General features: G+C 38.6%; 1 long non-coding RNA gene across 1 annotated transcript; it reads left to right on the forward strand.

The window, feature by feature from the left end:
• Window positions 1-8,495: 8,495 nt before the first annotated feature.
• Window positions 8,496-10,135, forward strand: LOC130996599 (uncharacterized). Its single transcript, XR_009092689.1, has 3 exons — window positions 8,496-8,633; window positions 9,590-9,663; window positions 10,019-10,135. It is a non-coding gene; the product is annotated as an uncharacterized LOC130996599 (long non-coding RNA).
• The last annotated feature ends 815 nt before the right edge of the window (window positions 10,136-10,950 follow it).

The raw sequence follows: 10,950 nt of genomic DNA on the forward strand, positions 1-10,950 counted from the left end.
TCTCTTTTTTAGCTTTTCCATTTTCTAATTTTTTTTGCTCTTTTTTTTTTATTTTTTTTTAAATATATGCATATGTACATGCCTCAACATCTACCAGCTTTCAAGGATAGTAGTGCTTTAAGAACTTGCCGTTGAGAGTGATGACAATCGACCTCCTTGCACCGAGGACCAGGTTTCCAACTTGAAAAGAGCGCACTTGTGCTGCTTTGTTGAAGGATATTGGGGGATAAGCTTGATAGTATTCCAATTTCTGCTGAGCTTCTGATCTCTCCACATCCAGGGTTTCTAGTTCTTTGACGCGCAAGTGCAGATTCTCCTCTCCAGCGACTACTTCCTCGCAGGTGATATGATTTGATGTGACAACATCTTCATCTTGCTGGCGTGGACCCTTGAAATCAACACACATCCTTATTCTTCCATTTCTCTGGCGTATGAAGACCATATTCTCTGCAACACTTGTTGTGATAACGCCACTTCTAATGAGACTTTCAATTTCTCGGCGCACTTGACTTTGAGCAGTATGAGGAATTGGATTACTAGCACTATTAGTATTGTAGTAAGATGAAGCCACGCTTTCTCTCTCTTTTTCGTCTTCGAGCATCTTTGAATCGGAAGAAGCTATATTTTCTCTATCTTCTTCATCTTCGACCATCTTTGTAAGGATAACAGTCTTCATTCTGGCTTTCAATTCTCTCCCACATGTCACAAGTAAAGTGGTACATCTTTTCATACGAGAAGGGATCGAGCTCCTTAGCTTCTTTGTCACGTGCAGTCCATAACTCCCTTTTGTGTTGCCTCTTTTCCATGATTTGCCTTTGCCAAGTCTTTTAAAGACAGATGCTCGTTGAACTTCTCTTGTACCTATCCTTTTGAAAACAGAAACTCTTTGAATGCTTGAATATTCCTGGATTTGTTGGGTGTTGGCATAGTTACTAGCAGCTCTTTTAATGGCAATACGAATGGCACTTTGCACTGCATACCCCAAGCCTGCTTTGGGGTTTTGGCTCGTGTTACTGGTCTTTGACTTTGACATAGAGCTTTCTTGAGGATTGTATCCAGCATTCACAAGAAGTGTATATGCCTTCGGACCAAAGTGCTTTGATAGTTCTTTGTCTGAGAGATCCCCGTGCTTTGTGGTGCCATTTTTCTTTGGTCGGACAAACTCTTCAAGCGGTTGGAGAATAGGCTTCTTGGCATCAATCTTCGTTAAAGGCATTGTGAATCCTTCCATCTCCAAAAATGATTCTACCTTCTTCTTCTCCTGGCAAGATCCCGACTCATCATGTTGTGTATCATCTTTCACCATTGTAACTTTGGTTCTCTCCAAATAAAATTTTGCATCAGCAAAGTGTGACTCTGCATCTGTAAACGGCCTTTGATCACCAACCACTTTTCTTATAACACCATTTTGACAATACTTGAAGCATTGATGCAATGTTGAAGGAATAACACCATTCTCATGAAGCCATGGTCGACCGAGAAGCATGTTGTAGGAGGTCTTAGCATCAATCACGTGAAGCAACGTCGTCGAATCCATATCCTGCATTAGCAATCGCAGCCTTATAGTGCCAAGAGCTCTCTGTCCTTCATGGTTGATACCTTGAATCATTAATCGGCTATTTGATAGTTCGTCCACCTGAATCCCCAATTGCTTCAAAGTCCTTAGTGGCAAAATGTTGACCGCCGAGCCTCCATTGATGAGAATTCGATTGACCTTCTACTCCTGGGTGTAGCAACTCACGAACAATGGTCTGTTATGAGGTTCAGATCCAAGCTGCAAATCTTCATCGGAGAATGTGATTGCCAAGACATCATCATCTTCATTCGTATTTAGTTTGAATTTTTCATCTACTTGATTGGATGTATCATACAGAGCTCCAACATCTTCTATTATGTCACTTAAGTCATTGGTGGCGACATTTGCAGCAGCACAATCTTCTTCAAGAGATATATTTCCTTCTCGAGCCAATCGCATGACTTTGTCTTTGAAGATGAAGCAATCATGTATGGGATGTCCCACCAACCGATGGTATTTGCAATATTTTGGGTCATCCGTTCGTCCTGCTTCATTAGGTCGCTTCATTTCTGGCAAATCGATAAGTCCTTCTTTGAGCAAGTCATCAAAAATTTCTAAAACATCAGAGTCTAAGAATGGGTATTGTTTTTGTTGCCTTTCTTTCAACATCGATCTTCTCTGCCCCATGTCTCGGGGAGCATTTTGATCATTTTCTTGGCCAGCTTCTTTCTTCAAGAATTTCATGGAAGTTGCCTTCACTGCCATAGATTCTTTTGTTGGTGTTTTGGCTTTGAATTCTTGGTTGAACTTGCGAGGTTCTTGGATCGGAGGCCCTTCGATTCCGCTTACCGCCATACTCAATTCCATGTCATGAGCTCTAGTGGCTAGTTCTTCGAATGTTCTAGGTTGAATTCCTCGCAAGATGTATTGTAAGCCCCAATGCATCCCTTGAATACACATTTCGATGGCAGACGATTCAGACAATCGATCCTTGTAGTTGAGACAAAGGTTTCTCCACCGGTTGATGTAATCGATGACTGGCTCTTCTTTGAATTGACGCGAACTTGTGAGCTTCACCATGCTAACAGTTCGTTTGGTGCTATAGAAGCGGTTGAGGAATTCCTGCTCTAATTGCTCCCAACTATCTATTGAGTTTGACTCCAAGTCTGTATACCAATCAAAAGCATTTCCCTTGAGTGAACGAACAAACTGCTTGACCAAATGATCTCCATAGGTGCCAGCGTTATTGCACGTTTCAACAAAATGAGCCACATGTTGTCTAGGATTGTCATTTCCATCGAATTGTTGAAACTTGGGAGGTTGATAACTAAGAGGATTCTTTAATTGATCAATTCTTTTAGTATAAGGTTTGGAGTAGATCATGGATGACTTGGAGCTACCACTAGCCTTCATAGTTCCTTCGATGAATTCTTTGAGTTGGTCGATTTGAATGAAACCATCGGAAGAGACTTGGATGTTATTTGGAGGTGTCTTTTCTTCATGGTGTTTCTCGAATGACTCTGAATCATCGCTTTCTTCATCTTTTTCGTCATTCACTCGACTTCCTTCTCCTTTCTCTAAGATGATCTTTGAGATCTTGGCGTCTTGCTCCAATATATGCTTGTTCATATTTTCGACAAGCTTAGCTATACTAGCAATTTGTTCCTCCAGAATAGAAGCGTTTGTCACCATGACGGGAGCTTCAAGAGACTAGCTCGCGGTTGAATGCCCATCCATTTCTGAAGCAGACTTGGAAATCTCCTCCAATTGTCTAGCTTTTCCTAGCGTGATAACACCAACATTTTCTGAAGTGATTTTTGTGGCGGCACTAGAAGCTTTGTTAGCCATTTGAATTTGCTTGAGCTGTTGTTGGTGAAGAGAAGAGATGAGAGGTAGAGAGGTCCCACCGAGCGTGCCAAAATTTGTAAACACAAATTTTATTGTATTCAATAAATGAAATATAAAAACGTGTACAAATCTAAAATATGTGGATTGAAATGAATTTGTTGCGGGTTGCGATTCTCTACTTTAATCATCTGATTCTCCTCTTCAAACTTCTTCAAATCCTTGGAGGGAAATATAATTTCTTGATCTCCTTGAACTTGAATGTTGACTTGAATTTGATTTGATAACGTCAATCCAGAGGGCTTCACCTTATTTCTGAATCAAACGTTGACTTGGATGAATTTGATGAAGAACTCTTTGATTTTCTTTACAGAACGCCTTGATTGTTGGAGATGACTTCGTTGTAGAGATTTACTCCTTCAATGCTTGAGCTCTCAAAATGATTTCTCTTCTTTTGACTCCACAAATGACCCATATTTATAGGTGAAGAATGGAGTGGGCTGTGGGCTTTGGCCTATCATTTTGGGCTTTTAGGGCTGAGGTGGCACAGTTTGATTGGCTCCTCAATATTTATATTTATCTACATAAAATATTTAATATTTTATGTAGATTTTCCACATGTCAATTTCTGATTGGTCAATAAATCCATATAATCAAATATTAATTATATATTTATTTAATCTTGGAATTATATTTAATTTAATTCCAAAATATAAAATAAAATATATAATTTTATATTTAATTTGTAATTTCCACATGGTAGGATTTAATAGGCTATAAATTTAATTGCCTACACGGTATACCTGATACCCGCTTAATTTTTAACTAACATATAATTTTATTATTTTATATAATTTAATAATGTTAATTCAACAATTTAAATTTAAAGGCTTGAACGCTGTTGTGCCCTAACGTGAATACTGAATAAATTGAATATTGTGCATTACGTGCATTTCAAGGCTTGAATGCTCAATGCCGCTTCGAATTAGTTTGATATTAATAAATCCATGAATAATCTATACTACACATTTAAACTTAAAATATAAGGTAAAAATTCAAAGGTACAAGTGACTTAGTTTGATATTAATAAATTCTTGCACTTTGGTTTGTTTCGAATTAGTTTGATATTAATAAATCCACGAACACAAATCACAATCTACAAGTTTATTTCAACATTAAATTTTTTTATAATTAATAATTAATTATACTACTTACTAAAAAAATAACAAGAAACAATTAAATAAATACATCTAATTGCAACTACTGAAGGCACCTTTAACATTAACACTTTACACTTATCATTTTAATTCGAAATCACACTTCACATTAACACTTTACACTTATCATTTTAATTCGAAATCACACTTCACATAATCATATTCACACCCAAGTACCCAACATGGAACCATAAAAAATCTGAAAAAATTAAAGAAAATCTGGAAAAATCTGAAAAATAGCCAAAATGTTGGGTATGCGGGTACCCTAATACCCACATCGGGTACCCGCGTCGGGTATTAGGGTACCCGACATCACTCGGCGGGTCGGGGTCGGGGTCGGGTATCTCGCAGGAAGAAAAACCGGGGTCGGGTACCCGCAAAAATCAGGTATGGTACCCGACCCGTCCCGTTTAGTCACCCCTATATATTAATACTAGTATGCCCTCATGTGCGATGCACAAGATACAATAAATTTATTTGTTTTTAAAATTTTAAACTATACAAAAATATCAAAATATCATTATTTTTTAGTTAGATTATTTGGTAACAAAAAAAATTATGTTAATTTAAATATTAGTACTTGATTTAAAATAGTGTGTAATAATAATGTTATCAACTTCATGAGTATAATATTAAATTCAATGAGTTTTGTATACTAATTGATTACGTAAAATAATCTGCCTGTAAATCCATAACGTTTACACGGAATTGGTTTTTGCTCCTATTTTAAAAAATTTGCCTCTAAATACATAACCTTTCATTTTTTTCTTGTTTTTGTTCGGTAATCGGTTTTTTCTTACGCCGACGCCAAAAATGACATGGTGGCAGCTAGAATTGACACGGTGGCACATTTAAGACATGCGGAAAAAAATAAAAAAAATAATAAAAAAACATCCACATTATCATCTTCCTCAATCTCCCAAAACCTAACTTCCCCCTCCTCCCACCCGTGGGTGCCTCCTGCCACCACCACACACCGGCGCCGGTGGGACCAGATACGAGCACACCACCACCACCACGGCCCCCAATAGTGAAGGGTTGTATACTGAAAGCAAGACTTTATGCTTGTAGACATTGATTCCTTAGTTTACTGTGATCCTTCTATCTGAAATATTGTTATTGCATAATCCTATTATAGTCCAATTTATCTCATACTATAGATTATATGGTGTGTTGTAGATCACAGAAGATCATATAATTGGAAAAAGTTGAGATATAAATTGAGTTCACAATCGGGGCAACTATGGACGAGTTGCTGGTTTAGATTGTAGTATAAATGGATAAATAGTTTGTCTTGGCTATTTATTTATGCTAGTACCTTCGTATATTGAACAAGATCTCAGTGAGATGAATTCTTATATTCCGACTAATTAAGAATCAAGATCTCGGCGACTTAAATAGTCTTAACCTTAGTTGGATTAATCGGTGTGAATAAGAGATTGACTATTGCTTTGATTTATCATGGGTGATAGTTCTCTTGAAGCTCAATATACTCGATACTTTGGGTGATAGCAATTATTATTTGACATGCGATTATATTGCAATAAGGATCCGTGTCCTTCTAATAACATGATGATAATATCCTCTCGAGGAACTTAATAAGTTTATCGTATTAAACCCTGCAGGTGGAATTAGTTCCGATACGATAATATGTTTAAGTGGTAGCACTCGAGATGTCGTTTATAATTAAACGACTAATTAATTAATTAATTGATCGTCAGAGGAATTAATTAATTAATGGATATTGGATATCTTAAACACAGGGATTAATTAAGTCTAATACTAGCCCCGACTCACCTAAAGAATAAAGAGGTAATTCAGTATTAATTTTCTAGTGGAATAAATTAATACTTGTGTCTCGATTTTATTCTGGACTAAATAGGAAAATCGAGCACTGGGAGGCCAAACTTTATTCAAGCTAGTAGATCCCCGCTTGGCTCAATAAAGGCTTCACTCCATATGGGGCGTCCGTCCATCTATTTCTCACTTAAGCCTTTGGGCTTTATTTTAGTTTAATTAGATGATGGGCTTATTATTTAGGGTTTTAAAACCCAGTATAAATAATAGGTACAACCCTAATTCTAATTACTTGTGACATTACGTGAGGTAAAATAGAGATAAATCTGTGAGAGCACAGAAAGTGAGGCGGCGCGTTTCCATAGGAAAAGGAGAGGACTTGAAGATCGTTGCCATCCAACGTCAAGTCTTGCCGTGGGAACAAGTTGGAAGATCAACACTGGAGTAGATCATTGCCGGATTTGCAAGTAAGATTCTATCCTCTTCCTATAGGCACTTGGTTTTTGTATGTATTCGTTTGATATCCGAAATGGATCACGGGCACGTGAATCATATGTCAAAATATGGTTGTGATGCACGGCAGTTGGTAGATGGTAGACGACGGCGCCTGATATCGGCGTGTGCTGGTGCTGCTCGACGGTTGTGCAGCGCGGCGGGAAAAAGCTGTGCAGCGCCGCTCAGGCGGCGCGAAACCCTAGGCGTAAAGGCTGGTGTGCGGCGCGGAAACCGAGAATTGAGAATTGGGGCTGAAAACCCTAATCTGACCGGGTCAAAGAGGCGGGTTGACTGGGCCTGGGTTCTGGGCCGATTTTTGCTGGGTCAGCTTTTTCTTTGGGCCCAATTTGGTGGCTGTTTTGGGCTGTTTTTGCCCATTATCATCCATTTTTTTTTCTTTTTTAATGTAATAAATTAGAAATGGGATTCCACAAATGGGCCGCGAAGAATTTTTTTATTGTTCTTAGCATGTTGTGGATTTAATCACCGTTAAGGTGTTTTAGAGCATGTTTTTTTTATTTGCGTAATTTGCTTTAAATGCGTAATTTGTGCCGTGTCGTGTCCTGGTCTAGATTGAGTCGTTTTTCTTTGTTTTGTGTTGTTTTGTGTCTGGGAGGACACACTGATGAGGCAGGGCTCGAAGAGGCTGGAATGGGCACAATGAAGCACTTATTTGAGATCTGGGAATAAGCTGGAGCATGGCCATGTTAATTGGAGTCTCGTGGTGTGGATAAACTTCAATGCGCAGAGACATACATATGCCAACCTCTTGACCAGATGTCATGGTTAGAACAGACAGTACTACTCAGAGCAGTAGTTAATTCGCTGGTGTTGGACAAGATGGAGTTGATTTCTAGGAGAGAGTGTTGCAGCTTAGGCTATTTGCCATTGACCAAGAATCAGCCTAACTACCGCTCAGAATCAAGCTTTCACCAGAGAGTATTATTTTTTGTTCGGAATTCGACTGGGCTGCAATTTTACAAACGTGTCCCAGCCTCATTCAGGCCATCGAGCGGTCGGGCCAAACTCGTCCAATGATCTTTATTTTTTGTAAATTCTATTTTCATTGTTATAAAAATTTAAATAGACTAAAATCAATTCAAATAATAATTATAAATAAAATAAAAATATAAAATCATACTACACTCAAAATGAATTGTTCTATTTGGATTCAATTCAAATAGAACGACAAATAAATAAAAACTCCAAATAGTAGTTCTGTCACAGCCCAAAACCATTTACTTCCTTTGCAAATTTTATTTGAAAATTATTATAGTTTCGAGTTATTAATATATATATATATCAGTCGAGTTTGTGATGAATCTAGTCACGCCCCTAGTTAGATCATTAATTTTAGATTACAGATTTTTACTTAGCAATAAATATTTACATAATTGGGCTGAATGAATATTTGCATATATTTTTATATTATTGGGCCTAAATAAAACTAGTTGTAGTCTATTTTTTATTGGGCTTCACTTACTTGTATTGCTTTTGGATATACATGTCTTCTTTTTTTTTTTATCAACTCAAATTTTCAGCCACATTTTCTGATTTTGGACGTGTTCCATTCCTCAGCCACAATTATATTTTTCACTTCATCTATCAGATTACTTTTGAAATCTTGTACCGCAAGTTCCATTACGATTCATCCTACTTAAAACACCGCCTCACTTTTTTATCAAAGTAGCTTCTTTCATTTTCTGGAAATATTTCGAAAACACAGCTGCTCATTTCCAGTTCTGTTCCTCTAGCCTCCAGTGGTAAATTTTAAATTTATGTGCAGAGATTATGCAATTCTATTCCAGCACATCAATGATTTCTTCATTGTTTTCATATCTGCCCAAAAACCAAAACTTTACAACAGAATTCTGTTTTCAAATCAAAACATGTATACATCCATTTTCTGTAATTTCCATAAGGAAATCAAATAGAACACAGATATTATTAATTACACAGAAAAGGGAAAAATAGGAGAAGAAAGTGGAGATGGAGTTTGTGGCATAGAACAGGGGGAGGGACGGTGGAATAGCGCCGCCGTACGCTGTTGCTGGCGGAAGGCGGCGGCTGGCGGAAGGTAGAAGGGGCAGCGGTGCGGTGGTCTTGGACGCTGCTATGCTGGTCGGTCGGACAGACGGAGAAGGCGCCTGGGCAGCACCACGAGGGTTGAGATGGTGGTGCTGCTGTCAACGCAGAGGGCGGCGATGGCAGCCCCGCTGCTGCTGTCGGCCAGGAGGTAAAGGAGATGAGGACGGGGCGGTGGCACTGGCAGGCGGCGAAGAGAAGGACAGAGGGGGATGAGAGGCCGAGGGAGAGAAGGAGACACCGGGCGGCGCCACCGTCGTCCGGGGCGGCGGCAGAAGTTGAGGAGAGGAGAGGGGAGGCAGGAGGCCGAAAGAGGGAGAGGGGCGAGGAAGTGGGTGGCTGAGTGATGAGGGTGCGTGAGTTTTGTGAGCAATTAGAGTGTGTGAGTTTAAATTAGGGGAGTTAGAAGAGTGGGCTTGGGCCAAAGGGGGTTTTTAATTTAATGGGCTGCATATTTCATAAATTGGACTTACTTACTTTTAATATAAGTATCAACCCACATTTTTGTACAAGAAAATATACTTTACTATTTAAATTCATTAGATCAATTATTTTTACATGATCCTATAATTTAAATTATTCTCTAAAGTTCAATTAGGCCCTTATATTTTATTATTTGAATTTATCTGACTAGGTGCGGCGCGACTAGGACATGGATTTTACTTTGAATTATCAGAATTAGCTTTCAAGTTGAAGTTCAAAATACAGGTGTGGGATTTATTTCAGTACATGCTGTGGTTAATCTTTGTCCATTTTAATATTATGTGTTTACCATATGTGAGTTGCATTAAATTATATCGCTAGGGGCCCGCTCAATGGGTCCAGGACATTAAAGTCCTTGGTATGCCACAATGCGATTTCATGTTAAAGTTATGGTTGCAACCAGTCGCCAGGGGCCGGCTCAATCGGTCCAGGACGGAAAGGTCCTTGGTATGCCACCGTGCGACTTTCAGTTACGAATGTATTGATCATATGTGATTCTCATTTTATTAACGTGGACAATGATTGCATGTTCCCACACTAAGTGTACCCTGTATGCTCATCCCATATTTAACATTTTCAGGTTTTAAAGGCCGGAGGCGCGTGGAAGGTCGAATGGCGAGTCAAATATGTTGAATTTAGTTTCACTTAAAAATGTTATGTTGAGTAAAATATTTTAAATAAAATGTTTCTTTTCTTATTTTCACATTAAATATTTATTTATAGTCATGATTTTCCGCGTGCGTTTTCATTTAAAAATTAAAATGGATTTGGGTGTCACAAGTTCACTTAATAACAATTCAAAGTATTCAAATAAATTGAAAGTTCTAATAATAAATAGAAAATTATAATATCATCATTTCATGTTACAAATAATATTCTTCCAACTTACGACATTATTAACTAAAGAATTGTGAAAACAAAATACAAAATAAAATGTTAAATTGCACAGATATTCAATTCAAAGCAAATTGAAGCAAGTCAGAGGTTTGAAATTGAAGTAAATTTGAAGCAAAATGAAATGCCAAATACGAGTTCCCAGTATACTCCCTCTGTCCCGCGAAATTTGACCAATTTCTTTTCGGCATGGATTTTAAGGAGTTGGTATTTTGTGTGTTAAATATGGTAGGTGAAAAAGTGAAAAGGTAAATCACTACAAAAAAACGCGTTTTTACCGGCGAAAACTACCGGCGGCTATTTTGCCGTCGGTAGCTAACGGCGGCACGGCGGCGGCAGTCCAGGCGACCCGAACTTTCGAATTTACCGGCCAGCTACCGACGGCAAATTCGCCGCCGTTAGCTAGCGGCGGCGACGCCGCCGTTAATGTTAAAATACGCATTAATTAATTTATTTTATAGAATTAACGGCGGCAAAATTGCCGCCGCTATCTAGCGGCGGCATTTGCCGTCGGTAACCGTTAAAATATAGGGCAGCGGGGATCCTTCTTTTTTCAGTTTCTGCGCCGCACACACACACGAAAATCCACCCCCCCCTCCCCTGCTGCTGCTTCGCCGC

The sequence above is a fragment of the Salvia miltiorrhiza genome, chromosome 8 (assembly GCF_028751815.1).
Source record: "Salvia miltiorrhiza cultivar Shanhuang (shh) chromosome 8, IMPLAD_Smil_shh, whole genome shotgun sequence".
Lineage (NCBI taxonomy): Eukaryota > Viridiplantae > Streptophyta > Magnoliopsida > Lamiales > Lamiaceae > Salvia > Salvia miltiorrhiza.